The sequence below is a fragment of the Arachis ipaensis genome, chromosome B01 (genome assembly GCF_000816755.2).
Source record: "Arachis ipaensis cultivar K30076 chromosome B01, Araip1.1, whole genome shotgun sequence".
Taxonomy (NCBI): Eukaryota; Viridiplantae; Streptophyta; class Magnoliopsida; order Fabales; family Fabaceae; genus Arachis; species Arachis ipaensis.
Genome location: NC_029785.2, coordinates 65,071,717 through 65,078,341, shown reverse-complemented (window position 1 = coordinate 65,078,341; position 6,625 = coordinate 65,071,717).

Below are 6,625 nucleotides of genomic sequence, written 5' to 3'. Positions count from 1 at the left end.
AGATGTATTTAAAGTCTGGTTTGCGGATTGTCATTTTGATGAATCAAAATTTCCAATATTAGGGGGAGAGAATAAGCTTTCTGAAAAGGAACTTAATTGGAATGCATCATCCTTAATGTATTTAGATCCTCGATCAGGGCAATGTGAACTAGAATTTCAAAATCTTATACATTTGCAAAGAATAGCAAATAAATTGCCTGATACATTTTTCGATACAAAGAAGATAACCAAATCTTATATACCAGCGGAAATGCCCCAATTCGAATTGATGTCCCAGTCGGACAAATAGCCATTGAAACAAATTCACGCCAGAAGCGTGGCAGGCCTGTTGGTTCGAAAGACAAAAATCCTCGAAAAAGAAAAGAGGTAAATACTATTCCTGTTGAAAAAGACATAGTAGAGACACCTGCAGTTGTCTAAAACTCTGATGTAGTTTTAACGCCAGAAGACGTTTATGTACCTGAAAATTGAGAAAATGATGAGATCTCGATAAATTATATCTTTACAGGAGAAAAGTGGGACCAAAATAAGACAATTGTCAATGAAATATTTGCATATATTGTGGCATTAAATATTATGCATGAAAATAAGGATCTTGAGCCAAGATCAGTCGAAGAATGTCGACAAAGGAATGATTGGCCAAAATGGGAAGAAGCCATGAAGGCTGAGTTTGACTCACTTGCAAAAGTGAAGTTTTTGGACCTGTAGTCCGTATACTAGAAGATGTAAAACCTGTTGGATACCGATGGACATTTGTGAGAAAACGAAATGAGAAAAATAAAGTTGTGCGCTACAAAGCTCGACTTGTGGCACAAAGTTTTTTCACAAAGGCCCGGTATAGATTATGAAGAAACATATTCCCCTGTAGTGGATGCAATAACGTTGCGTTATTTGGTCAGTTTATCCGCATATCATAAATTACATATGCATTTAATGGATATGGTAACAACCTACTTATACGGCTCATTAGATCGTGATATCTATATGAAAGTCCCTGAAGGATTAAAGATATCTAAACCATCCAATGAATGTTCACATGGGTTATTGATGCACGGAAAATTGTCTCTTAACAAATCTCCCTCGGCAAGTATACCGAATTGTCATCAAGTAAAAACTCACAATAGAGTGAGGATCAATCCCACAGGGATTGATTGGTCAAGCAACTTTAATTGGAGGAATGTTCTAGTTGAGCTAAGCAGAATTTGGTTTGAGAGTTGCAGGAAATTAAATGGCGGGAAAGTAAATAGCAGAAAATGTAAATGCTGGAAATAAAGAGCTGAAAATAGATGATGGAAAATAAATTGCAAAATCTTAAATGGGAATGGGGAAGATGATCATAAAAGTAATTGACAGAAATTAAAGAGAATGGGTAAGATCAGAAATGGGGAGTTCATTGGGCTTAGGAGATGTTGCATCCTCCGGATCAAAATAATGAAAACTATTATTGATCCATCAAATTACAACAGAGCTCCCTAACCCAATGAAAGGGGTTTAGTTGTTCATAGCTCTGGGAATGGAAAACAAAGATGGAGAATACATTCTGAAAAGTAAAACTAGAAGTTGCAGAGAAAGTAAAAAAAATACAGAGAGTAATTCTAATAATGCCAAAAGCTCTCTTCTAGTTCAAAGTTCTCCCTATTTATACTATTCTTCTGATCTTCTAGTTGCTTCTTCAAGTCTTGGATATGGGCCTTTGGATCTTGAGTTGAAGCAGTTATCTTCTTCAGTGGGCTTAGCTTTACTTGCAGAGAGAGTGTGCAGTAGGTATGGACTTTAGCTTGGGGCGTTAGTGGTGTTAACGTTAAGTGAAACTGTGGGGTCGAGAACGTTAGTGACAATCACCTTTTTCACTAATGTTCCTAACCCAAAAATGGTCCACGTTAACTTCCACGTTAGTGGCACTAACGTGACCACTAACGTTGCTTCTTGGCCCTTCGCAAATGTTACTGGGGTTTACCTTTTCCAATAACGTTGAGAGTACCCCTTTCTCCCTACGTTAGAGTTCACGTTAGTATAGTTAACATGGCCTTTAACGTAGGCTTGCCAAATCTTCAAGAGCGTTAGTGACACTTACCTTTGACACTAACGCTTCAAAACGCCCCTCCTTCCCACGTTAGAGTTCACGTTAACTAGGTTAACGTGACTTCTAACGTGGTATTGATAGCCATCTCCAACGTTAGTGACAAAGGTGAGTGTCACTAACGTTGGCTCATCATCCACGTTATCTTCCACGTTAATGTAATTAATATGGCAACTAACATGGCTCATAGTGGCTTAATCCAATGTTAGTGACAAAGGTGAGTGTCACTAACGTTGGTGATTCCTTGCTCCCTCCACGTTAGAGTCCTCGTTAACTAGGTTAACGTGACTCTTAACGTGGCAAATATGAGCTTAGTCCAACGTTAGTGACAAAGGTGAGTGCCACTAATGTTGGCATTATCTTCCTCATCCACGTTAGAGTTCATGTTAACTGAGTTAACGTGACTCTTAACGTGGCCAGCTGCCACTTTGGAACGTTAGTGGCACTTACTTTTACCACTAACGTTGGAGTTCTACTTCTCTTCCACGTTAGCTTCCACGTTAACATAGTTAACGTGGCAACTAACGTGGGCTATGATGGCTCACGAAGGCGTTAATGGCGATCACTTTTCTCATTAACATTGCAAGCTAGCCTCCATTCCACGTTAGTGGTCACGTTAGCTAGACTAACGTGGCTACTAACGTGGTTCTTCCTTGCTTCCTTTGTCCTGAAATCAAGCAATAAAGTGCATCAATGCTCTAATCCAAGTTATGAGGCATGCATCATTCAATTTTGTCATTTAATTCATGCATAATTCTCATGAAATCATGTAAAATTCACAATGTTTGCTTGAATCAAGATGTAAGTGATTATTTACCCAAAACTTGCTTATTTCCTAAGGAAGTGCATGAAACTACCCTAAAACCATAAAGAAAAGGTCAGTGAAACTGGCCAAAATGCCCTGGCATCAGTTATACTCAGTCAAATTGCAAAGATCTTTATATGGTCTAAAGAAATCTGGACAAATGTGGTATAATCGTCTTACTAAGTAGCTGGCCAAAAACGAATTCAAGAATGATGATATCTACCGGTGTGTTTTCATAAAGAAAACTACATCTGAATTCATTATAATTGCTGTGTATGTTGATGATTTAAATATCATTGGAACTCCTGAAGAGATTTCAACAATTATAAAAACTCTAAAAGAAGAGTTTGAGATGAAAGATCTTGGAAAGACTAAATTTTGTCTCGGTCTGTAGATCGAGCATACCGAAAATGGGATCTTTATTCATCAAACAACATACACAGAAAAGATCTTGAAGAGATTTTATATGGATAAGTTACATTCATGATTGTAAGATCTTTGGATGTGGAAAGGGATCAATTCCGTCCTAAAGAAGAGAATGAAGATATCCTGGGTCCTGAAGTACCATATCTTAGTGCCACTAGAGCACTAATGTATCTTGCTAATAATACACGACCCGATATATCATTTGCTGTGAATTTACTAGCAAGGTATAGTTCTTTTCCAACCAGAAGCCATTGGAATGGAATCAAACAAATCTTTCGATGTCTTCATGGAACGGTTGATATGGGATTGTTTTACCCATATCGATCCAAGTCATAATTAGTTGGCTATGCTGACGCTAGATACTTGTCTGATCCACACAAAGGGAGATCTCAAATAGGATACCTGTTCACATATGGTAGAAAAGCTATATCATGGAGGTCCACAAAATAGATTATTGTGGCAACATCCTCTAATCATGCTGAAATACTAGCGATACATGAGGCAAGTAGCAAGTGTTTTTGGCTTAGGAGTTTGATCCAATATATTCTGTCATCATGTGGACTAATTGATCATAAGATAGCTCCAACTGTCCTGTTTGAAGATAATACAGCATGCATTGCTCAACTTAAGGGTGGATATATCAAAGGTGATAGAACAAAGCATATTTCTCCTAAATTCTTCTTCACTCATGATCTTCAAAATCAAGGGACAATTGATGTCCAACAGATCCACTCAAGTGATAATCGGGCATATTTATTTACAAAGTCACTCCCAAAATCCTCTTTTGAAAGATTGGTACATGGGATTGGGATGCGCCGATTTCGAGACATTAAATGATGTCGACAAGAGGGGGAGACTGTACTTTTTTTTCCTTGGTCAGGTTTTTTCCCATTGGGTTTTTCTTGACAAAGTTTTTAATGAGACACTTCCCATCACAAAGGATATTGTACTACTCTTTTTCCTTCGCTAAAGTTTTTTTTCCATTGGGGTTTTCTTTAGTAAGGTTTTAACGAGGCAATAATTCTAAATGGTCATCTAAGGGGGAGTGTTGTGATAAACATGGTGATGTGGATTAGGGGTGTTCGCGGTGCGATTTGGTTCGGTTTTTAAGAGAAAAGTCATCCGATCCGATCGTCCAATTGAACTGCGATTCGGTTTGGTTCGGTTTTTTTATCAAAGCCATCCGAACCAAACCAAACCAATTAAAATCGGTTTGGTTTGGTTCGGTTTGTTCGGTTTTTTTAATCAATTCAAAAAAAATACTACCATCCTATTTCACAAAGTCATAACATTGAAATCGACAAGCACAAATACATAATAGCTAACAAAGTCTTGGTCTAATGAAATTTAAGGACAAAAGGAATTCAAATACGACAATTAAAGAAGTTTAAAAGTTCAATAGTCAACACAACTAAAAATAAAAATAAATTTCCATTAAAAGATAGCCAGATTATAGTGTCTTTTCCAACAAAAGCTAAACTTCTTAACGTAAACCTACCTGAAATCAAAAGGCAGTTACATAATAAGAACAACAACAATAATAATAATATAAGACTAGTAGAAAAATATTCTAATCTAGTTATATATTCTAATAATAAAGATAACAATAGAGTTCAAGCAAGAAAATACTCTAAACATGAAATGAAATAAAACATGTGGCAATCTGATTGAAAAATTTCCAAAGTCCAATAGAGTTCAAATCAACCCAAAAAAGACATATGAACAAGAAGAAGGCTACTATCCTCCTCGAGATTGATCGAGTCCTTGAACTTCCCATATAAAATCTTCTTTAGTTCAGCCATCTGAGCAACCACAAATTGTTTCTCCTCGTCAAGCTTTGTCAGTTTCTGGCTTGTCACCTCTTTCATGTTTTCTATCCTATTCTTAACTTCATCCTTTGGCACATGTGCAAAGACCTCACCTATTTGAAACCGAACCACATCTTGGTGAAGTAAAAAACTATTTTGTTTACAAAAACTACATAAAGGCATAAATAAATACATGTAACAAAAAAAATTAAATTTAGCGCCAATTTACAAAATTAAGATTCTGTTTACAAAATCAAGCAATTTACTAAATCAATATCCTGTTTACAAAATCAAGCAATTTACAAATTCATTAAACAACCAGCAACAATACCAACAAAAGTAATTCATAACATACAAAATCAAGATCTTGTCCTCATTATTCAAATTTAGCTTACCATATTGATTTCAATCTAACCCTATAAAGATCCAGAAGCTCCAAAACATACTAAATCATACTAAATCACTTCAAAAGTAATTCGGTAGTTCAACACTCAACAGAACAGCAAAACAAAATACAACAGAGGCAGTTTCAGTAATTCAACAGCATAAAACAAACCAGATATAACACTGAAATTAAAACAATAATATAATTGGCACCGAATTTTTAAAACTCACCAGGGTGGAACCACTAAGCACAGGTAAAAGAGGCAAACAATCAAATTGTTCTAAGTTAATTGAGACCTGCAAAACAAACAAATATACAGTTTGAAATTAAATTAAAATTTCAGACAGATACTGAGTCTTTTCTTAGCTTCTCAAATCTAACCTATGTCATCATACAAAATCAATTAGTTAATTCTAACATTTCTCCTATTTTAGCCATTTCGATTACCTTGGAACCTTTCTCCTCCTAATGCAATAGTGTCAAATCAAAACTGTATGACAATAATGAATCAATAAACAGCAATTGGTAAACAATGAATCAACAAATAGCAAGTCAGCAATAATGAATCAACAACAACAATACCAACAATAAAGTAAACAATGCCAACAAACTGCAACAATAAATCAATGATTATTGAACAAAAATTAGTTAAATTACATACTTGACTGTGTGCTGTGTTGAATCAGTGACTGGGTGGGAGACTTGAATCGGTGACTGGTGGGTGCTGTGTTGTGGGTGGCGACTGGCGAGGGTGGTGCTCTGCTACTCCTAGGTGCGAGACTGCGAAGGTCGTGCTCTGCTACTGCTGGGTGCGAGGGACGAGGGTCGTGCTCTGCTACTGCTGGCGCTGGGTGCGAGGGATGAGGGTCGTGCTCTGCTAGACTGCTACTGCTGGCTGGGGCTTCGTGGTTCTGCTGTCCACGAAGAACGTGGTGGGAAACTGGGAGGAACGTGGGTTCGCCGCCGTGAGAGGAGAGCGCCACTGCAAAGAGGAGAGCACGACCGTGACAGGAGAGAGAGCGCAACTGTGAGAAGCTGTCAGGCTGAGAGCTTTGGATTGGGGGTGGGAGGCGTGGGGTTAGGACTCACTGTCTCAGGACTCATGGCGCGCCCAAGGGAAT